General features: G+C 40.3%; 1 long non-coding RNA gene across 4 annotated transcripts in view; it reads right to left on the reverse strand.

Moving 5' to 3' along the window:
* The window catches only part of LOC142829575 (uncharacterized), a 294,677-nt gene that overhangs the window by 179,364 nt on the left and 91,198 nt on the right, over nucleotides 1-24,115 (reverse strand). For 3 of the 4 annotated variants that reach the window (XR_012904107.1, XR_012904104.1, XR_012904105.1), the window contains exon 3: nucleotides 14,379-14,446. This is a non-coding gene — a long non-coding RNA (uncharacterized LOC142829575). Of the gene's footprint in view, nucleotides 1-9,467; nucleotides 9,570-14,378; nucleotides 14,447-24,115 lie in introns of all 4 variants that reach the window. The other variant, XR_012904106.1, reaches the window with a different exon arrangement.

A 24,115-nucleotide genomic window follows, 5' to 3' on the forward strand; every position in this document is an offset into this window, starting at 1 on the left:
GTAGTCATTGTCTCTGGAGACCTGAAGCTGTGCAGACTGGGTAACTGACTAGCTGAGGGAGCATCATCATCACAGAAGACAGCCTTGTGTGGTGAGCTTAGTGAGACTGATGGACTATGCTGGGAATCTGAGATAAATCGCTAGGTGAGGAAGCTGTCTCCAGGAGGTGAATCCCTGAGGGCACCACTTCTTTCAGGAGAGGGGAATGGACTCTGAGACACTATATAGAAGGTACTGAGATTGGCCCATGTTCAAAGTGTACCCTGAAAGGGGTTTGTGTTTGATCACATACCAGGTGTGTGTCGGCTGGAGGCCTGAGTTGCTGAAGAGGCCTTTGGCTTTCAGATAGAGAGAGTGCAGACACATGACCTTGGCCAGGAGGGGGTACTTGTGAGAGGTGCGTGCTGCCACATTACAGGGCCTTTTGGCTATCAAAAGGCACCAGGTCTGTCAATTCTCCAGGATTGTCCTGAAGTCCCCAGGAATTAAATCTTTAATTAAATACTATGTTGTGTGATGAGACCTCCAAGAGCACATTTCACCAAAACTGGGCACCCATGCGTCCCAGAGCCTGAACAGCTGCAGCAGACAGGTGATTCATAGCATTCCAGCTCTTGGAGGGAGGAAGTGGTGTGGGAACAGAGTACGAATCAGGTGATTCAAATGCTGCAAAGACCAGGGAGGGAGGAGGAGTAGGAATGCATGAAAGGTGAGTGGGGAGAAAGGAGTAGACAGAAGGTCTGTGGGCTGTAGATGGAACCCCAGTGGGCTGCATGCAGGCTGCAGGTTGCCTACCACTGATTTAACCTTTCCATGGAATTTAAATTTATTTGAAACCTAATGAATGGAGTATATCTGAAGAAAATAAGTTGTAATTAACCAATCTTGTTGTTAATGATCATTGTCTCTAATCGTAACAGTTGTAGTTTGCATTTGCATTTGCATATGTAAGTTGCACAAAGTTAGGCTTTCGCTAAGCTCTGAGGAGCTGCAAAACAATGTTGTAGACCTTTTTAAAGCCAGGCTGGAATGATAAATGTTGAAGGGGGTCCCCAAAGTGAGAGCTAGGAGAAGGATTAAAGTCTGTCAGGGACAGACCCTAGAAATAAAATTGCCTGAGGAAGCTTTGGTAATATTTCCTAGACCCATGAGGAAGGATTGTACTCTAACTTATTTCCTTTTATCTTCCCAAATTCACAATTTTTCAAGGGCAGGGGAAACATTCAGGCAGGCTCTAATCCCTTCAGATTCTTGTCTTCCAGTATGTCTTCCTAGATGTCACTGGGTGTCTTTTCCTTGAACCCAGTGGTCCCACTGCTATGTGGGGAACACAAACCTGCCACCAGGTTTTTGCTGTATTTTCTGCTGAGGCCTATCGCCACTTCTGATATTACCCCAGCAGACATACTCTCCTCTGTTACAGGGTTTGCCATATGAATTCTATAGACTGTGTCAGTTGTCACAGGGCCACTTATCTGCTCTGTCTTTAGTGTGGTCACTGTCTCAGTTTCTCCTTACTTAGGTTGAATCACCCTGATCTCCTAGGTTGGTTCAATTACTTATTTGCATAGCTCTGACATTGCAGCTATCAAAGAACAAAAAATCCATCCTTGCTAGAGTATGCAAGTTTAAAATAAATGAAGCTCCTCGCCAAGTCTCAAGTTGTATTAGGGTCTGCCAATCTTCAGGTTTCAGAAATGCTTCAGTCTATATTTTGAACTCAGCTTCCAGCCATTTTCAGACTCTGCCCCAGCCCTTCTAAATTCACTTAGGGCACTTCCTAGTCTTTCTCCTTTCTGAGGTCTACCAGATCTTCCTACCTAGAGCCTTTCTTTTCTCTTGTTTGATTTTCTATAGGCCTCTTTCATCCTCACCTCAGAAGGCATACTTTAGGCTTAGGACTTGCCTGTTATTTGGCTGTGCTCACGTGGGCTACATCTATACTGCAGCGCTATTTCGGGATACCAGAAGTATCCCAAAATAGCTAGTCTGCGTCTTTTGAGTGTGTCCGTTATTTTGAAATATAATGGGCTTGCTATTCCGATGTTCCTGTAAACCTAGTTCCAGAAGGGTAAAGGGGTGTTTCAGAATAGTGATTTATTTCGAAATTACCTCAAAACAAGCTACCCAATTTATGTAGCACAAATTGCATAGCTTATTTCAAGAGTGCAGTGTAGATAACCCATGGGGAAGTGAGTTAAGTGTGTCACAGGGAGGGCTGGATTGATCACTCCTTAAAGTGCTAATCACCTTGTGAAGATGGGTATCTTGTCCTTTGCGGAATACAGAACATCTATAGTTAACAGATCAGAAAACATCCTTTAATCTTGGACTCAATGGCATGGCAATTTTGAGCATTAGGACCAGGGGTATAGTTCTAACTCTGAATATGTATAATGAGTTTCCTAATGGATTTATTGCAGATTTGACCTCAATCAGTTATAAAAATGGCTCAAACTGTTATTCAGTTACTGGTTAGTAAAATGTTGCTGATTCTGGAGCCTTGTAGTGTTAACTTTGCAGTTAAGACTGCAACCACAATTCTATTGTAATCCATATTTTCATGCCCCTTACTTGGTTTAAGAAAAGTATTTGTATAATTTTGAAGGGTGGAAAAACAGCAAAATTATTCCTTTGATCCACAGAATGGATCTTAACTCTGATAGGTAGTTTGTTTTTTATACATGTGCAGATACCACAGTGACATCAGCGGGAGATCTGTGCATCCATGGAGAACAGAATATCAGATCTGAAGTCTACCACTTTGAATTAAAAGCACACAATTGCCCAAGCAGTTCCATCCAGTAGGGTAGTGCAGTAGTCATTAGATAAGCCACCATGCTGGCAAATCACCATAGATGTTTTCAATTCCACGTCAGAAAGAGGTCTTGGAAGAAAGTTGAAATAAATAGTGTGTATCTGACTGGATGGCCTGGTGCGAGCTCAATAAAACTTGCCTAGATGTATTACTTGGCAAATAAAGTACTTATTATCATTTTTAACAGTCTGAGGCAAAACTAATAGAAACCCACTCTCCTTCCCATTTCTCTCCATCTGAGATTTAGTCTACCCAACAAAAATGGGTATCTAGTCTACCTTTAAGAGTTCTCTTCCCCACATTTGGAATCTCTAGGAATTTAATAAATGTATATGACTACAAGTTTGGAGTTGCTTTATGGAAAGATTATTTTTATAGAGGATGCTTTTATCTATTTTTGGAACATATTTTCTTGCTTACACTGGCAAAGCTCTATTTGTGATAAATCAAACAATGTAAATCTAGTTCCCAAATCACAATGGCATTATATAACATCCTTCTAAAAAGACTATTGACACAAGGAAGAAAAGTTCAATTTCATACTGTAGATTAGGGTCAATGAGAAATTTCAGGTGCTAGGCTGTGAAGATTTAGTATGCAGGATTGAAGGCTTCTGTGTGTCTTGTTGATGTGATGTGATATGCCTTTACTAATACAGATGTATTGTGACATGAGACCTGTTAAACCTATGTTCAGCTGGGGACGAGTAGTGGATTTGAAGGTGGGAGACCTTCCCTAGAAAAACTCAACTACCCTGCTCTGGAAAGATCCCACAAAATTCATTGCAAGAGTCATAATTTTCACTGCCATGATTACGTACAAGTGAAAGGTATTTATCAGTGTATCCAGACCACAGAGGACATTAGAGGTTTATGCTAATTACTTGAAATCCATCCAGAGGTGAACAGGAAACCACCACAAAAACTTGTGCACACATAACACCCATGTTACGGTCTCAAGTTTTCTTCAAGGATAGCCTATCAGGTGACCAGGGTGAGGATTACCATTGTAAAGTATAGACTAGAATATTTACAACATGCTAGCCATATCTGGGTGATATTAGACGTAAGGCAACACTGCTTCTTGAGAATTCAGGACTAGAAATGTTTCCAGTGCTGCCAACTATTTTGGTGAAAGTTGGGCCTACATTTTCTGTCAATAATGCTTTTGCTAACTCTGCTCCAGATCCACCTACTTTATCCTGAAGGAAAAACTAATCAGGGATGCTATGAAGGGTAAATGTTAGAGGCAATCATTTAGTGTAGGAAAACCAGCAGGGAAAGAGTACACTCCTTTGAATAGTTATGTGTACAATTGTCCATGTGTGCTGGAGCTCCTACTTTTCAAAGGTTGAAAATTGGAGCATGGTGCCTCAAACTACAGGGCTGTGTCTAGACTGCATCCCTTTTTCGTAAAAGGGATGCAAATTAGACATATCGCAATTGCAAATGAAGGGGGGATTTAAATCCCCCCCCGCTTCATTAGCATAAATATGGCTGCCGCTTTTTTCCGGCTCGGAGCTTTGCCGGAAAGCGCCAGTCTAGACGCAGATCTTTTGGAAAATAAAGCCTTTTCCAAAAGATCCCTTATCCCTCATTTTAATGGCATTTTGCCTTTAAACCTTTGGGCTGTGTCTAGACTGCATCCCTTTTTCGTAAAAGGGATGCAAATTAGAGACATTGAAATTGCAAATGAAGCGGGGATTTCATTTTAAGCGGGATAAGGGATCTTTTGGAAAAGGCTTTATTTTCCGAAAGATCCGCGTCTAGACTGGCGCTTTTTTCTGGCAAAGTTCCAAGCCGGAAAAAAGCGGCAGCCATTTTTATGCTAATGAAGTGGGTGGGATTTAAATCCCCACTTCATTTGCAATTGCGATATATCTAATTTGCATCCCTTTTACGAAAAAGGGATTCAGTCTAGACACAGCCCAAAGACTTAAAGGCAAAATGCCATAATATCATAATCTAATGCCAGCTTGTGATCTTTTGCAGTGTGAAAACATGTGACCAGTGACGCTGTTTCATGATACAAAAGCATGGCAGAGTAGTCACGATAGATGAGACACAAAGTAGGAGAGGTAATACTTTCTACTGAAGCAACTTCTGTTTCCAGCTACACAGTTCTTTTTTGTTGTTGTTTGTTTGTGATAAGCATGTATAGAGCCCACAAATCTTGAATGGTTTGGTATGGGGATACTGATCACTAATTGTGGTGCTCTGCAGGTTTTACATCTGCTTTGGCAAGGTCTAGTGACACTTTGAACTGGACAGATGAAAAACCTGCAAATGCCCATAATTCAATACCTCCCCACAACACCCCAAAGATTCATAGGCCTTGCACATGCCCATCACAACATATGGGGTAATTCATTCAGAGCATCAAATGCACTAATAAAAATGATGTGATTGAAATAAGGAAATCCCTACATTCTTGAACTCGCAGAAAAAAAATCCCCACCATGCCACCTGAGAGTGAACACTTTGCATACAGTGATCACTCCATATCAGATCTTTCACTGTTCATCCTCAAAGGAAATCTACGCTTTCAAAAGATGAGCCTGGGAACTTAAACTCATAACTCTGCTAGACAATCAAACAAACAAAACCCTCAGATTTAACAGGAGACATAAAACTGGTGTCCATTACAACAATTTGTAAGAACCAACACTTTCTGCTATCCTAAATTGCATACTTCAAACCCTTTATGCATAATAAGCTAATCTCCAATTGCTCACTTCCACTGACTACGTCCAGAAAGTGTTACCCCTTCTGCTTAACTTGTCTCAGCTCAGACCCTCTGTTTCCTTCCCCGGATCTGGTGAAGCGCTCTTTGTAGCTTGAAAGTTTGTACCGACTGCCAATAGAAGTTGCTGTGATAAGCTATTACCTCACCTACCTTGCCCAGGAAATGAGACCAATACAGCTACAACAATGCAAACAGTATGGTATTATGACAGGATCAGAACCCATGAACTGTATAGACCTATGGACTCTGGGGTTATCTTAAACTCCGTATCCTTAGGCTACTTGAAAGAATATGGCACTGGCAAAAAATATCTGTAAAAGAGGTGAAACCCTTCCTGTTTTCTGATTGTTCTCCTAAACTTTGCAGAAGGGCAACTCGATGAGCAAATGAATATTGTAAGGCTCATAAGAAGGGATAGAAAAAAACCTTATATATAAACCTTCATGATTTTAAAATGGCTTGATTAGGAAAACTTGCATCTCTGAGCAAATGACCCTTGCAGTTGTAATTCACGTTTTTTTCCAGATGCAACTTCTATGGGCTGCGGCTAATTGCATTCAGGTAACTAGCTGAGAAATGCACACCTTTAATATCTATATCAATAATGTTGCATTGTCATGAACAGTGACAGTAGGACCGATCTGGTGATATTGTATATGAATGATTCTGGAAACAAGTTTTGTGGGTTTTTCCAGCCCTCCCATAGAATATTCACAGCTGCTTTTGCCATTATTTGACAAGCTCTGCACATGACTGAATAATATTTAGGAAAATAATGTATTCATTTTTTTCAGATGTTTAAAAATATGAATACAATTAGTATTTTACTTTACTAGTGGAATGCAGATTAAGGTTAGGATTTTCAAAAGAGGAGGATGGATATAGATAATCAAGTCCCACTAAATCAGTAGGGTTTGGGCACTTAATTCCGTTTGGTGCCTTAGAATATCCTAGTCTCTGGTGTTTAAAAGGTTTCTCAACAGCCTGTAGTAAAAAAATAAAAAAAATCACTAGCAAAACAAGCAAAAGGATTTCTCAGGGGAAATCTGTTCAAGCCTGTTGCAGTCTCCTGGAGGAGTATGGGTGTTGGTGTAGAGTGATATAGGGAGGAACTGTGCTGTCAACAACAGGAAGTTGGTGAAAAATGAGTGATGCCCTTAGGGAGGTGAATGTAGAGCAGATGGCTTTAATTGTGAGTCACACTGTGACAACTGACAAGAGAAATTCTGCTCTCTTGACACTTTAAAGATACCAAAAATACCAGAGAGCACATTCCATGGCTTCTTGAAGACTTCCATATCGAGGGAGGTGGGGAAGGAGCTCCAACTCCCCGTTTCCATCATTAAACAGCCCATAAAAACTGCAGTTGATAAGCTTCCTGGCAGTCAAACATTCTAATATTTAGATAAGTCACTAATGTTAATAAAAGCACAGAAGAGATGCAAAGGGGATGCATGTGCAGGGCAGCACCAGTTGATTTAGAAACTGATCCTTTCAATTAAGTGTGGTTCTGGATAAGAAGGGGAAAGTAACATTCTCTTTTATAAGCATTGATAGATTTAAAAACTTCTCTTTATTCGTTTGGAATGCATCAAAGAGCTTTTACATGATGTTTTTCAATTATTGCCGGATACAGGACTGTAGATTTATGTAGTGTTTTTAGAAATGAAGATATAATAAGCCAAGACCAGGAAACATTTATAATTCGTTACCGATTTTTGACTCTGGGACAAATGCTTGACTAGTGTAGGTCTGTTGAAACCAACAAAGTAACTTGGGGAGTAAATTTGACCCACTATGTATTACTTAATGAGATCAGTGCTTTAACATCCATCTTGCAACACTGCAGCCATGCAGAGTCTGTCACTTAGGCATATGCACAGCAAAATGCGATGCTTAACTCATTTGTTTCTGAATAATTTGTGTATTAACTTCTTTGCTTAGCTTTGATCATTAACATTTAAAAGCAACAATTTAGGCATTATATTTTGCCATTATACTACTTAAGATAGGGTACATGTAGTTTAAGACTATTTTGTTGCCCCACTACACTACTAGAACCAGAGATTCTGACCTTCTAACAAAATATTTTCAGAGCAATAACTTACTATACTTCAGGCTAAAGATGCAATACCTTTAGAGGATTATTATACCCACATGTAGCTAGTCTGAACAGTTTTTTCCTTGCAGGACTTCACAGCACCACACATTTGTAGGAGCACCTTGTTCAGACTTGGTTCAAACTTCTTGCATTTTCTACACCTTCTTCCACCTGCCTTCCAGCTACTCTTCTATGTTCTTTCTAAGCAAAGTATTCATCAGATTCTACAGCCTTACTAACAAAGGGGGAAAATGCATATGATCCCTTGTAAAGCATGCTAACACTACATAAATGTCATATTTTTAGCTAAAACTGTAAAGCTGTAGCTTTCGTGTCTAAAGTTTTTATTGGAGAAGCAGCTTAGGTATTTGACAGACTTGCCCCACCTTTCTGAGTGGTACTTGAGGTAGCTTGACATTTTGGAAGAATTGGCTCGTTGTCCTTACCCTTTCACTTTGTTTATTATTTTGTTTCATTCTACGTTACTTGGTAAGACTTCAGGTGTGTTTTGTACAGCCTGCATAAAACACCAACCCTCTGACATCCTTTACCATTAGTCCTGTGGTAGCATGGACTGATTCCCTTTGTGTTCATTAAGATTAAGCTGAGAATAACGTCTCTTCTTAGGGACTTCAGAAGTAGCTGCAATCAAAGGTACAAATTTGCTTTTCTAACCCTTGTCCTCTTGTGACAGCTGTCTTGTTTATATGTGGGTAGATGAAGTCAGCTTTTTTAGTACATGTCACAGGTAAGTCTTGGGCAAGATAAATTCATGGAAGCTGTGCCCTGTCCATGATTGTTACTAAAAAGCTGTGACAAAGTGGGGATCAGTCGGGCCCCACTGTGGCTAGGAACTGCAGGGTTCCCTCCCCCCCCCGTACATGGTCAGGAGCTGCTGGGTAATCCCACTGCCTGCAGTGGCTTGGAGCTCCAGGACCACCAGAGGTAATGGGGGTACCCCACAGCTCCTGCCCCATGGGCAGTGAAGGACCCTACAGCTTCCAGCTGTTGCAGAGGGAAGCCATGGAGGTCACTCGAAGTCATGGACTCTGTGACTTCCCAGAGCTTCACTAAATTGTAGCATTATCTTTTACTGTTCCAGAACCTCATGTGTATATTCCCGACATAGGAATAGAAGGTCTAAAAGGGACCACCTGGTTCACTGAGTCCTGTCCCCTGCTACCACAGACTGCTCCATCATATAGTCCTGTACATATACTTATCTAACTCCATCTAAATACTAGTTCATTTGTTTGCCTCCTTCCCATTCCTATAGGAAGGCTGTTCCAGAACCTCAGTCCTCTGATGGTTTGAAACCTCTTTCTAATTTAAATCCCAAATTTATCCATGGCCAGTTTATAGCCATTGTTCTTGTGCCAACATTTTCATTTAATTTAAATAGCTCTCCCCCCACCCCTATTATCTACCCCATGTATTTATGGAAAATCCGTTTCACTAGGCCAAACTCTTTTATTATCTCCTAAAATATAGGGGTATATCCTAAAAGTCTGAGGTCTCTCAAAGCCCTGCCATCATTCTAGGACATCACAGCTGCCTGAAAAGATGGATAGGCTTGGTAGGGGTACCTGGCAAGTTCCCTATTTTTGCATAATATTGTGAAATTTAAAGTTTTGTTGCTGCTGAGGATGACTTCAATCTTTTCTTCTCCAAACTATCATCATAGCCCCTTTTCAAATAAAATGTGGCGAGATCTTTGTCTGAATCCTGGCAGTGATTTCTGACCCCCAAATTCTGACAACTTTTTATAAAAATGACAGTTTCATTAGATAGAAGCAATGTTACCTAGTGGAGTGATACAGAGATTTCCTTCCCCCCTTTCCCTGTGTTGGGTAATGCAAGAGGCAGAAGCTTGAGAAGTCTTGTCGTCCTCAAGGAACACTGCATCTGAATCACAAGAATTCCTAGAGGTTAAGACCAGTGACTATAAAGAAAGCAAATACTTCATGCAAGGGTAAATTCTCTAATTGTGTTTGTTTTGAATAGCTGCCAGATCCCCATGTCAGGATGTCCACAGTCACAGCTCTGATCTCACCCTTCCTTCCTAGGCGATTGCACAATTGTGTTGTGTGTTTGTGGTAGGGAAGAAAGTTGGACAGTAGGGCCGTGAAACCTTCCCAGGGAAAGAAGCCATGTTTTATTTTAGTGCTTGGTTTGGATGGGCGCCTATATGCGATTGAATAACATAAGAAAACATACTGTGGCCCATTCATGGAAACCAAACCTGGTCTTCTGTGTATGAGTGTGAAATATGAGGTTTAATAGCAAGAGTGAAAAAACGAAATGTCAATAAAAGTGCCTTATTTAGTGTAGCAGAAACTTATAAACAAATCTGTTATACACTCATGAGAGTCACCTACTTTTTCTACAGTAGAAAAATCTGCCATGCAGGGATCAGTTACCTTCAGGACTAGAGCTGCAGTGAGGGGCTGTGTGAGAAACTGGTAGTCAATCCATCCCCCTGAGGGGGTCACATAAGTGATCTGTTGTCACAGATAAGAGGAGAAAAAGTAGTGACATATCGTAAGCCAGGGATAGTTAATTATTTTTTGTCGAGATCCACATTTTTTGGTCTGGGTTCAAACTCCAGAGAAAGTAACTTTTTAAGAATAGCAAAGATAAAAAATAAATAAAGAGAAACCCCTCGGAGTCCATTCAAAAGGGTCTGGAAGTCCAGATATGGACTGCAGTCTGCCTATTGATTGCTCCAGGGCCTCAGTATCTTTAGGCAGACAGCTTATAACAGGGGTATAGTGCAGGAGCCAGAAGCAAGGGAGAACAGAACTCATCCCAAACACCAGGGGCTGTCTCTACACTGGTGCGATCTTGCGCCAAAGCGGCCACTCTTGCGCAAAAACTTGCTGCCTATCTACACTGGCTGTGTGTTCTTGCGCAAGTAAACTGACGGTCTACTGTATAAAATCAGGGCTTCTTGCACAAGAACTATGATGCTCCCACTCAGGAATAAGCCCTTTTCCACAACTGTTCTTGCGTAAGAGGCCCTTGTAGACAGGCAACATGAATTTCTTGCGCAAGAACTCTTGCGCTAAAGAGTTTTTGCGCAAAATCACACCAGTGTAGACATAGCTCTGCAGTAGTAGCCACAGCCTCAAACCATTGATGTGAAAGTTGGGTAGACACTTTGATTATACAAGTATTAAATTGCCTCTGCCATGCAAATTCTAGCTTAAATGCAGTAGCCTGGTAGGAACCACTGCCATGTTTCTTCTGCAGAAGGAGAAATGGGCCATTAGTGATTTGGATATTAGTGAAGTTTTGCTTCTCCCCCTTTTCCTTCTGGAAAGTAGCTAGGGGCTGGCCTAATGAAGGACCATCCCAGTGCTTAAAGTGATAAGCAGCTGGATCGACAAAGGGGACTTATACTTAAGATTTCAATGCTTAGCTTTTAGGTGCTCTGCAGTTTACTAGATTCCACAGCCCTTGGTTAAGTGCACAGCCTTCCTATACTATGCATGAGGAAAGGTAGGCACTTAAGAATGGGATTCACAAAAGCTGGCAAGTTCAACAGGGTAGCACCTAAGTTAGGTCAGAGAAAACACTTAGGAGAGGAAAGAGAGGTAGGAAGGCTTTACTTCACTTGGGATTCACAGCTGTAGATCTTGTTTTGGACTTCGGTTCCTAAACTAAATTAGTCCTTTCTTGAAAACAATCACAAGAAATGAGGTAGTGGCTCTTTAACCACCTGACTATTGGGTAAAAAGCATTCACCTAGGAAGTAGAGATCTGGGTTCAAACAAAGTCTGATGCACAGTAGAGATCTGAACACATCTCCCAGGCAAATGCCTTATCCACTGGGCTATAAGATATTGTGGGCTTGGGTTTTTGCCATATCACCTGGTGCAACTGTTTCACTTTCCAGGTCCCCTACCCAGCTCTGCATGGCCCCCAGAAAGCAGGAGCATATCCCCCTGGCTTGTAAGTGGTGGGAAAGACAGGGGACTCTACATGCTGCCCCTCCCTGTAGGTGCCATCCTAAACATTGGCTTACTCCTATTCTCTAGGAAATAGAGGCATAGTCCCTGCCTGTGATAATCACTCTTGCACTCATGTGCTTTAAATAAAGGGACAACTTGGAAATTACAGGAGAGCATTTTTAAGGGCATCTCCCTAATGCATTGTCTCTCACTCTTGGATTGTATTACAGTGTACGGTCCTTTGCATGACTATTGGTGTGTACAAGATAACATTTATTGATTTGATATGTAATGCAGAACATTGGTCACTGAACAAGGATGGGGGTCATGCTGTGTGCAACATTCTAACATATGCACAGGCTCGGGAAAGGGGAAGGGGAAGAGTGTTCCATTTTCTGCTGTTAGAAAGTTGGCAACCCAGTCTACATCACTGGTTAATATTTGTCAACACCAGCTTAAAGTGTAAGTTTATTTCTCCCTTCTGAGGACTCAATTCTGCAACACTTACACATGATGGATAATACTCATCGATGGTAAATCACTTGGACTAATTGCAGAATACAATGCTGCTCAATATGTGGAACATTAGTAAAATGGGGCCCATTATCAATATTCTTGATGTATTACAGGACTGTTGACTATGCAATTTGATTCCAGTTTGTTATGCAAGGTAGCAAATTGTCTGTTGAGTTTGAGAAGTGACTACATGTAGAAAATAGACCTATTCAGTAATTTATTTCACATTGTCTTCAACAACAGTTTTGTACCTGACAAAAAAAGCAGTTTTTCTGTTCCCCTTTCGTCTACCCATAAGGCTTAGACTGAAAACACCCCAAATCCCTATTATAAAAAACAAGACAACACTTTCAAATCATTTCTAGCCTTTGATAAAATGTAAATGATTTACAATTAGTTTGGTCAAATTAGCTTATCTACAGAAATTCCACAGATAATGCAGATGGCTTTTCATTTTGCTTGCATAAAATATTATGCAAAGCATGATAAAATGACACAATGTAAATGATACAGCAGCTACCTCCCATATCATTAAGGAGCCGTGTCTCCTTCACTGTCCACTCATTGCTTTTTTGTCCTGTCTGGCAAGCACTTAAGTTTGAATGATCAGTAGGTAATTTAAATGTAATTAGTATAAACTGAGTTTGAGGGCTGAGGAGCTTATATACCCTAGTTATTCAGGGCTTGGTTACACCTCTAAACTCACTGATTTATTAGGATCTGTGAATAACAGGCTTCTATTGATTTAGATACAACAACTAATCCCCACATTTAATAGTGATTACAGTGTAGAATATAACTATAGAACCTGATATTGTGCTATTGAAGTCAATGGGTGTCTTGAGACTGATTTTTATTAATAGGATAAAGCCCTTAACTAGAACTAAGCTAGTGCTGTATTATATTATCCGGTCTTTTCTCCCTCTGTGGTTCTTTGTCCCAGTCTCCTCCTTTAGGCTTAATGCCTAACCCCCAATCTCCCTGTCAGTACTCAGTCCATCTACTTGCCCAGCCTGTCTCAGTGCCTCTCTTCCAGATCCTCGTGCAAGTTGTCTCATTCCTTCTCTTCCCCAGCTCCTAGACTCCAAATCTCCCTCACCTGGCTCCTTCTCAAATCTGTTGTCTTCCACAGTTTCTAGTGTGACACTCCCTTCTGGCTGCTTGTTCCTGTCTCCTTGTCCAGCTAATCCAAGTATCCCGCCACGTCTCTGAGCTTCTCATCCAGTCTCAAGTGTTCACTCTCCAGCATCTAATCAGTCTCTGCCCAACCAGTCCCGTCCTCTCTGCCTCCCCTGCTAGTGCTCAACTTCCAACCCAGGTTAGCAGTGCCAGTCTAAATGCTCACCTAGTGCCAGTCCTTGTTTTCTTCACCCTCCACCCTGATTTATTGCTCATCCCTTCTGCATTCCTCCTCCACGCCGCCAGGGTGTCAACAGGGAAGTTCTGAACGGCAGGGAAGAAACAGACTCCTGGCTCTCAGTTCCAATGCCAAGTTCCATTTTGGCCTAGCACAGTCATTACAGGGTAAGTCTGGCTTCAGCCCTTTATCCCCTGGCTGCTGGGAATATAATCAGTCATTATGTGAGGTTGGTGCAGGTCATGTGCTGCTGCCAACTTTCTCACTGAACAACAGTGGCCCTTCTCCAAGGCCCCACTCTGCTTACTCTGTCTCCCCCTCCCTCTGTCACTCTCTGTCCCCAACACTTACTCAATTGTTCATTTTCACCAGACTGGGGAGGTCTGAGAAAGGCCCCTTTTCAGCCAGTGTTCAGTGGAAAACCGGACACCTGCCCACTGTAATACTGAGTGCAGCTGCTAAAATTGAAGACCCCGAGTATATCTGAACTGCAATCTTTTCAAGGATTTATAACTTGGGTATATTTTTACAGGGAAAGCAAAAGGCTCACCCTGACACATGTTGAGGCAAACACCTGGTATAGAAAAATGTAGCCGAAACTGTTAAATTCTGACAAAACCATAAGCAACCAAAGACAGATATTATAGTCAGAAGTGCTAGACAATCTTAATAATAGGCCAGTGCTCCAGCTCTGCCCATAACCAAGGATAATAGGCATTTTCATGACCAAGCCATCTAAGTAATATCTATTACTTAAACAATTAGGGAATGTTTTTGGAATGAAATAAAGCCCATGTAGAGGAAGGTACAGAAAATGGGTTGGCCCATAGATTCTAATGCAAAAGAGATGCTTCTACATCACAGAATAATATTACAGAGACAAAATACCTTCATGGAGGAATTTCAGCTCCATATTGAGAAGAGAGATGTTTATTCCTTTCTCTTGTGCTGTGTGTCTGTAGAAAAACAAACAGGTGCAGCTGAGTCCTGTAACTCTCACTACATTTCAGTCACAGTTAGACACCAATTATATTTTTTGGGGAAGAGAGGTCTTAAAACACTCTCCCCATATGTAATTGAAACAGTCCCTATTCAAATAAGTAGGGACATGCCATAAAAGCCTGTTTATTACCACAATGTAAGAGGAGGATGGTAAGCTAAGTAAGCTTGTATGTTAGCCTCTGCCCTTCACTCATCCCCCATATTACCACAAACAGCTATTTGCAATACCAGGGAACATTGCCAAGGCATCTTTAAGGACTGCTAGCAGCCTTTTCTTTTATCTCCATTTTTTTTTCAAATGTTGCAGCAGAACCTTCAGTTTTGCCCCTCACTGTGTGTACTTATCCAAAACTAAACTATCCATTTTACAGAACATTTTCAAAACTCAGAAAACATGAACATAGTACATTAAATATTTATTTTAAAATTAATAACACATTGTTTCCACCAGGAAAATCCACTGATCCAAATAAAAAAAAAACCCTAAACTTGTGCAAAATAAAGGGGAAAAAAACCTACAATGTGAGAAGTAAGTGAAATGAAACATAGCTAACCATACAGTTAACTTTTTATGCACTGAAATCTTAGTTATATTTTGTCATGGGTAATGTTAGGTTTTTTTTGAACTCAGTAACCTGAAAGCAACATTAAGGAATCATTTTTCACAAAGCCGTGTAAACTTTTATCAGAGTAAAACCTTACGTGACTGTGTAGGTTTAAAAAGAGGAGGTCTTTAGATAGAAACTAATGCATTAAATTTCTTCTAGGATAAGGGCCTAACTAAAAAATAGCATTGGGTCAAAAAAGCAAATTTAGTCAAACTAATACAAATAATCTTATTGGAATGCCCTTTATAAGGCATTCCTTATTATAGTAAAACTCCATTGGTCCGGCATCCAATGCTCCGGCACTCCTGATGGTCCCATCAGGAACCTGGAAGTGCTCTGGCTGCTGGATGATTGGAGCTTCTCTGTGCCCAGCTTCCCCGATTCAGCCGCTGCTGGAACTGACCAGCAGCTGAATCAGGGAAGCTAGGGGCAGAGAAGCTGGGGTGCTGCCTGGTTGGTCCCATAGTGCTGCCCTTTCCTGGAGTCAGCTGCTGATCAGTTTCAGCAGCAGCGGACTTTGAGACGCCTGGGGAAGAGCAGCTGGGGTGCTGTCGGGTTGGCCCCGCAGCGCTGAGGAGCGGCGCTACGGGACCAACCCGACAGCACCCCAGCTGCTCTGTCCCAGGCATCCCCAAGAGCAGCTGGGGTGCTGCCAGGTTGGTCTCACAGCACCGAAGGGCGGCGCTACCGGACCAACCCAGCAGCACCCCAGCTGCTCTGCCCCAGCCGTCCCGGATTCAGCCGCTGCTGAAACTGACCAGCAGCGGCTGAATCGGGGACACCTGGAGCAGAGCTGGACTATCGGAAGGAGGGGGCTATGAGGGGTTTGGGGTGGCATCCCCCCCACCCCACCCCAGGCCCCTCATAGCTCCCCCTTCCGATAGTCTGGCATATCTGATAATCCGGCACCCCCTGGGTCCTAAAAGTGCCAGATTATAGGAAGTTTACTGTATATGGAAACGTGGTGCAAATGATCAAGTATAGATTTTTAAGACCAAGTAAAAATTTCATCTAATCTTAGCTTATATATTCACTCTGCAACAACAGTTTATCTTTGCAAATGCTGTAATGGTTTGCTTCCAATATACTTTGAATTGTAAGATGTTATACAGTGGATGTTTTTCAAGGCAACCCTCTGAATTATGCCACAGTTTTTTGTTTTCACTGATAATGAATAATTTAGAAAAAATGTAATATTATTGTACAGTCCACAGGTGCATATTTGTAAATAACAAATACCTTCTTCCTGCTATGATTCATTTTATCTAGGAATGCATTAGGCAGTTATAGTCACTGTTACGGAAGTATCATACACTACATTACAAAAGTGTGGCTTTGGGTTACTTCATTTCAAATCAATTTGAATATCAAAAGTAATCTGCCGGTAATTACTCAAGCTGCATATAAAATCATTCTAATGGTCTTGATTCATCCATCTTTCTTCCTTTCCGTGCAGGTCATGCTTTGTTTGTTAGGACACTGTTTTTAAAACTCTTGAACAAATCCTTTATTTTCCTCTCAGTAATGTGGTTCACTGTCTGGAATTTCAACCACTGGAAATTCTCTAAAAGAATCTCCATTAAGCTTCCAAACAGAGTTACTTCATCCCTGCAGCTGGGTAGATGGGAGAGTTTCTAGTGTCTAAGTACTTACTGTATATGTCATCCCTCAAATGTTTTTCCCCTAGCCACAGCTTTAGGAGCAGGTGTTAGCCTTTTGCTTCCTTTCTGTTTCCTCTGTGAGGAATGGCCTGGAAAGAGCCAACTAATTAGAAAATTCTGCGGGGAAATTAATTCTGTGAACAGCTGTGGAATGGGATTTCATTATAATGCATACTCTGTCTGTCAGCAGGGTACTGATTGGCTTGACAAGTGGCAGTTCTCCCAGATGTTCTACATTAGGTGATGAGACCATAACTGCATCACACTGCCTGTAAACTAGAGAGAGGACTTTTGGTATTTGAATAGAAGCTAAAGTAGACTAACCTGCTCTTAACTACATGGTAAATTGCTTGTATTTGTAGTAAGGGAAGAGCATGTTTTTACAAATCACACTTTTCTCAACTAGCTGAATTCAAAATGTTGTTCTTGTGTACCTGAAGTACTGAGGCACAGATGGGAAAAACAAAAAAGACAAATTGTGCTTTTGCACAGATTACATATTGTCAGAGCTAGGCATATACAACTGCATGTGTGAGCAAATGGTTACTTAACTACCTGATCATGACCACATTTAGATACTCCGATCCTCATCCACTGAATAACTTCCATGTTTATCTAGTTCTGATAAGGCTGCAAAACCTGAAGCCGTGGGGGGATATATCCACTGAAGATGAGGCACAAGTGTGTTTTGTATGTCTCATGTGCAAAATTCAGTATGTGGGGATGGTATAGGAAGGAGCTGTATGTGCCCCTTGTGGAGCACAAAGTCTTTTTTCTGTAGCTGGTGGTCCAAGCAGCATGTATACCATAATACAGGCTATGAGTATTTACATGGTTTCTGTTCATCATGTTCTCTCCTGAAGGATCACTTGCTGTTAAATGTCCTGACATCCTTCATCTCAGTAATAAAATTCCTTCCTCTCAATAATTGCAGAACCTTCATCCTCAGGTCTTTTTCTCAGATAATAGGTCTGATATGAAGATGTCAGAAACATTCACTACATGTAAATCCAATGGAACTATGCCAGTTTCCAAACACTGAGGACCTTGCCATATATTTTTCTTTCTATACTTTACTGATTTTTGCATTTCCTTGAATACTCCTAGAATGGGATAATCCACCCCCCCTCCATACTACAAAACCTCTTGTTTTCTAATCCAGGCTCTTACCTGAGTGACAGATTACAACTGAGAATTTTGTTTAGGTAGTTAACATACACCTTGTAATATTTTGTATGTTCTAGAGATCAATCCCTATGTGGGGAAGTTGCAATAGTTTCCAAAGGTAGCTGTTTCCTTTTTACATTTTTGGTGGTCCCAAAGATTATTTTAATCATGTCTTGATACTAAATTATATTTTAAATTGGGAGATGTGTTTTTATTTTACCTGATTTACTCTTTATGTCACTGCAGAATTTAACAATGGCCACTGTTTGAAGAAACTACTATCATGCTTGCTTCAAATGCTAGATACACAGTAAGGTAAAAACTGGTGTGGTATTTTATGTACTACAATATTTTAAACTCAAAATATGAACATTACTGGGTTATCCATCATACTAGCTGGTGGTTGTTTGCAATCACAGCCTGAAAATGAGGAATAAGGAAGTAGTGGATTAGAATTAAGATTCTATTGCTGAGTGAATCCATTCATATCCAGTCATAATCTCATGAGAGTTCTTGCTATCTGACTTGTCCAAAAGTACAATGCCAAAACCAGATTGCCCTCATCCCAAACTGATATACAAGTAGTGGGGCTGTGAAGGGATTGGCCACTACCTCAATTTCTGTGTGCTCAGTACTTCCTTAGATTATTGCTCATCACAGAGGTACAACTCCCATAGGCAAGTAGAGGGTATGGGGGGAGGGGGAGGGAAGTGACCCTATGATCCTGTCACAAAGAGAACAAAATGCTCACTTTCAAGCAATGAGTCATTAGTCCTATTCCTTTTTACTACTGGTGGAACTGTGCCTGCATCAGACAGTGCCATGCAGTTCCCGCTGCAGTGGTCCAACCAAAAGTTGTGGCTTAAAGGCACATATTGACACTTCCATTTGGAAATGTAAGTCCTTTCAACCTGGGCTCATGAATGTTCTTGAAATATCTCAATTTATCTTCAAACTGAAATACATAGTAAGTTCCATTAACGTTCTCTTATGTAAGCAGTAAGAAACCTTACATGGGAAGGATGCTCCTCTTGACCAAGGATATCCTTTCCAGAAGCAAGATAAGCAGCTGTAAACAGTAAGCCTGGGCTCCATTCACAATGCAGTCTGGACAGGGGCAAAAAAAACTTATGCATGATCAAGTGAAAATATTGTTCTTAAATATGGTGGGCTTAATTTCCTATCAGAAAATGGGCACACAGGTGCCTTTCTGTTTTGCATATGAAAACCCTTATATATGCCCCCCAATTAGGAGCCTGAATACACACCTCAGAGAGATGTGCATGTTTTCCACTTGTACTTACAGTTGGATGTACATGAAGCAGGTATGTATTTGCACACATGTGGATGATTAACTCTTTGGTTAACCAATGCAGACTCTGTCATGTGGATTGTAAGCTCTTTGGTTAACCAATGAGGACAAATCTCATTTTACACATGTAAAGGCTTTACGGCTGGTTTAACACTTCTAAGAAGGTATCTGTCAATGATGCTTACTGAGGCTGATACTGAAGTTCTTTTTTCTTTTAAGGATGCTAGTAAATCAGTGTAGGCAGGACAAGAAGTGGCTGTGTCTCCCACCAAATCCTGATTGAGAGCAGAGCCTTCTTTGTTTATTGCTAGGTTGAATGTCAAATCTTTTATAATCCAATAGGAGTAGAAGATGAGCATGCCTGAATGGCCCCTCATGTCAGTAAAATGTGATGTGGGGACACAATTTACAAGTTATATGCATAATCCTCCTCAAAACAATTTTCTTAGAATTTGAGTAGAATTTTCAAAAGGGCCCACCCACTGTTGCCCTGCCCTGAATTGAAATTTTACTATTGGTTGCAATAGAAACAGAGTGAGGCCAATATGGAGTGCTTTTGAAAATCCTACCTTTTATCTAAACTTTCCTAAATGTTGGCTGTTTGAAAATGGAAGCTAAAAGTGGGAATTAAATGACCAAAAAAGGTTTTTTTGTCACATCTGGCAAATAGTAATGTTTTCAGAGGTATTCTCCCAAAATGCAGGCATCTGCCTTGTCTCCTGAAATATGAGGAAGAAAAGGTTCAGCTGGGAAATCCAGTTTTCTGACCCACAATTGGAAGAAATAAGTAAAAAGGATTAAATGCTTTATAGAGAGCATAATCCATATTTCCCTCTTCTGTACTACATGGCTATCTAAAATACTAGACATTAAGGCCAACATTTTCAAACATGCACAAATTATGTACCTTAAAGTGGCTTTGTTTTCATTGATATTGACCTTATTTGGAGCTTTAGGTGCTTAACACTTTGGAAAAGAATTCACAAATTATGGCATATCAGCTCCAACAGAAATTTAGTGGAAAAAGGATAAGAATAGGGACTTCCAGTTAGCTAGCTTAATATCTGAACCACAAATTATCTCCCTTTCCAAGAATTTGTACCATGAACTCCTATTAATCCCTCTCCCTGCAAAAATAGTGATTTTGCACCTTACAAAAAGCAAAGCAAAGCAAAACAACCACTGCCTAATTTTGGTGGTTGTGGTCAAAATATCAGAAAAAGCTACTATTCTGAAATTCTGTTCTGCAAGTGAAACATTTCAAAGAGCTCTGATTATATGATCCCTGTTTTGTTCTGAGGACAATAATGAACATTGCCACATAGTTAAATCAAATCAGTAGAAAATTGTAATTTCCGTTTACTGCCAGAAACTTTGGTCATAATGGGGGTATAGCAAAATATTGTAAAGCTAGTGTTACATCTTGTACTGAAAATGAATGTGCTTTGAGAGCTTGATTATCTTGAGGTCTGAGCAAAACATTTCCTCCTGTAGAAAAAGACATTAAACACATAAAATCCTAGACTAGGGTTGGAAGAGACCTCAGTAGGTCATCTAGTCCAATCCTATGCTCAAAGCAAGACCATCCCCAACTAAATCATTCCATCAAGGGCTTTGTCCAGACCAGCCTTAAAGTCCTCTAAGGATGGAGATGCCACCACTTCCCTAGGAAACCCATTCCAGTGCTTTACCACTCTCCTTGTGAAATAGTTGTTCCTAATATCCTATCTGGACCTCCTCCATTGTAACTTGAGACCATTGCCCCTTGTTCTGTCATCTGCCACCACTCAACAACCTTTTTCCATCCTCTTGGGAACCCCCTTCAGGAGACTGAAGGCTGCTATCAAATCTTCCCCTCACGTATTTATTTCTCAGATGAAAAGTGCAAAGAACCATTTTGATACCTATTTATCCTAAACTAAGCTTGCCATACAGTATATTCACAAGACATGTACAAAACATCACAATGTCCTGGCTTTGTTAATATAAAAGAAAAACTAGTGTTCCCAGCAAAACAGAATGTGGATGAACTTATGGAACACTGGAAAATGACTTCTAATTTACAAGCAGCATTGTCAATCTCCTTACATCCCAAAATTTGCCTTTGTTAAAGGAAGATAAATTCCATGCTAGTGTCTCATGACCATGTTCTCCTCTGTGGGCTGAACTACATCTCCCATCATGCATCACAGTCATGAGATTCCCATAATATATTTCAGCAGTTCAGCAAGAAGAGAGACTAGCATGTATGAGGGATTCAATTCAATCTACTGGTGCATTGACTACCAGCATATAGCCCTAATTAAAGAAACTTTATTTTGAGAGACTATATTCTCTCTCTCTCTCTCTCTCGCTCTCTCTCTCTCTCTATATATATATATATACACATACACACACATACATATAGAGAGAGACTATATATTTTTCTTTCTTTGTTATTAGCATAGCAGTCCCATACTTCTATAGTTGACCTATTAGATAAGCTGTGCAATTTAAATGAAACATTCTGCATCTGTAGAACATTTAGAGTAACTGTAGACTGATGAAGGACTAATTGCCAACAATGGTTGGCTGCTGTTGCAAAACTTGTAGCAACTAAAGATGGAAAATCCTATAAAGACCCCCTTAATGTGATGAGAATCTTCCTGAAAAAGACAACGTAAAAAAAAATAATATATATTTCTACACTATGTATAATCAGACACATATGAAAATTAGCAGAGCATAGAGCCTGCCAACAAGGATTTGTTGTGTTTGTGTGATAGGCAGTAGGGTTGTATCAGAAAGGCAGAGTGAAAACCCCCCCTGCTAAACCATATATAAATATAATTGTGCACATGCACACGCCATAAAGACATGTAGCTTTAGAAATATTGTAGTTTTTTTCTGGGAATATGTAATTTAATGATTGTGCATGTGAGGAAAGCTGGGCTCTTGTTTACAACTGGTTTAAGATTGAAGTGTGAGCAAACAAAGGATGGTCTTGGAACATTGTGGCAGAAAAATTCTCAATGAGAATTCCAGGAAAAAAAACAAGATGTTAAGCAGATGTATTTTCTTCCAGACCTAAGCCATTGTGAGCTTCAGTTTTTAGTTTGCATTGGCAGCAAATCTGTTTAATGGAGTTTAATACTTTTAGACAAACATTAACAAAGCCATAATATTCAGCTCTACCAGTGGCGTTTGCTTTGGAGATCAGTTGGAAGGTATTCTATACCCCAAATACTCCTAGGCCACATGGACTACTCACTGACTTCACTCAATTATATCATTCCAGCATTGTATTTGTTAACTAACATTTCTGGGGTAAGAGAATTTTTAAGAACACTGCTCCAGATCAATCCTCTGTCTATGGAAATAGACATGGGCAGAGCACTTATGGGATAAACATGGAATGAAAACAACTCTTCTGTGAATAAACACATATTGCAGGAAACAATTCAAAATGAGGTGGCCAGTTAACACCTCTACACACATTGGCCAAATGAGTTAGTGGACTGTGTAATGAGACATAAAATTATTAAATCCATAATTTTTGGTATCTAGCAGAATTAATGAATTTAAGTTCCTAGGTTTGACATTGTTGAGGACAAGAGCTGAGAGGTCAGTGTTTTGAATGACTTCTTGCCACATGTTCTTTATGATTAGGAGCCTGTTCTACCTTGCATTTAGCTTGTGACACCTAGCTCTGATTCCCTTTCCTAGCCCTCAAGAAGAGCTCTGTGGAACTTCTCTTTCACTAACAGAAAATGGTCCAACAAATGCTACTATGGATTGAACCTCTCTGATCTGGCAATATCCATGGTTCAGCATGATTTTAGGTAGCTGGATGTCCACGTATCATGGGTGTGGGCAAGTTTCCCAGCGTCCCATCAACTTTGTTTATAGTCACCTGTCCTGGCTGTCAATGTTCTGTTCTGTTTAGCTCTAATTTATACCTAAATTTCTTCTAAGAGCCCAGTAAGCAGTGGAACTGTTGATAATGCTGCTAGACAATATTAATCTCCTGTGGTCTGGCAAATTCTCTGGTTCGACCTCAGTCAGGTTCCAAGGATGCTGGACTAGAGAACCTGTACCTCATACAACTTGTCTATACACAGACACCATGGATATAGAAAAGAGTTATATAAAGATGCTGTTTATTAAATATCATGTACACTCTTTATAGACTGATCTCTTTTCCATATTTTCAAACTATACCGAGACTGACTTCTGTTCCAGCAGACGCAGGCCCATAAATGTTCTAGTGAATTATTTCATGGTTCATTTTTTAAATTAGATTAAGGACACATTGCATCCTTACAGAGAGAAGATGTAGAATTCAAGTGTTTGACACACAATTTCCATTCCCAATATTTTGGGATAAAAAACTGTTGGATTTTATTCATATATCTCAACAGGACATGAATAATGCAAACCTATTTAATTTATGCAGCCAGATACATTATAAAATAATCCATTGGACAGATGACTGAAAGCATGAATCCTTAAAAAAATCTTGAAGTTCAGATCCAGATAATGAACCTTTCTTAATTATAGCCAAATGGTGTTCTAACTAAAGATGTTAACAATTAAAATCAGTAATAAAGCTTTATAAAAAATTAACTGCCTGGAAGGTTTTTATTCCACTAGTACTGGAACTCCTGTGTTGACATGATTCTGTAACCTCCACCCTTCAGTAAATGTCAGCTATTTAGTTTTATATTCGAATTACTCAAATGCCCTACCTAAGAAAACAGAGGAGCATGAAAAGGAACTGTTAAAATATGTAACTTTTTACAACTGGTGCTTACAGTGGTTCGAGATTGAAAGTGTAGAAAAGAAATTCTAGGAAATCTGCCTAGTGATAGCTTTTGAGTGACAAATATGTAAACC

Source organism: Pelodiscus sinensis, chromosome 5, assembly GCF_049634645.1.
Source record: "Pelodiscus sinensis isolate JC-2024 chromosome 5, ASM4963464v1, whole genome shotgun sequence".
Classification (NCBI taxonomy): Eukaryota; Metazoa; Chordata; order Testudines; family Trionychidae; genus Pelodiscus; species Pelodiscus sinensis.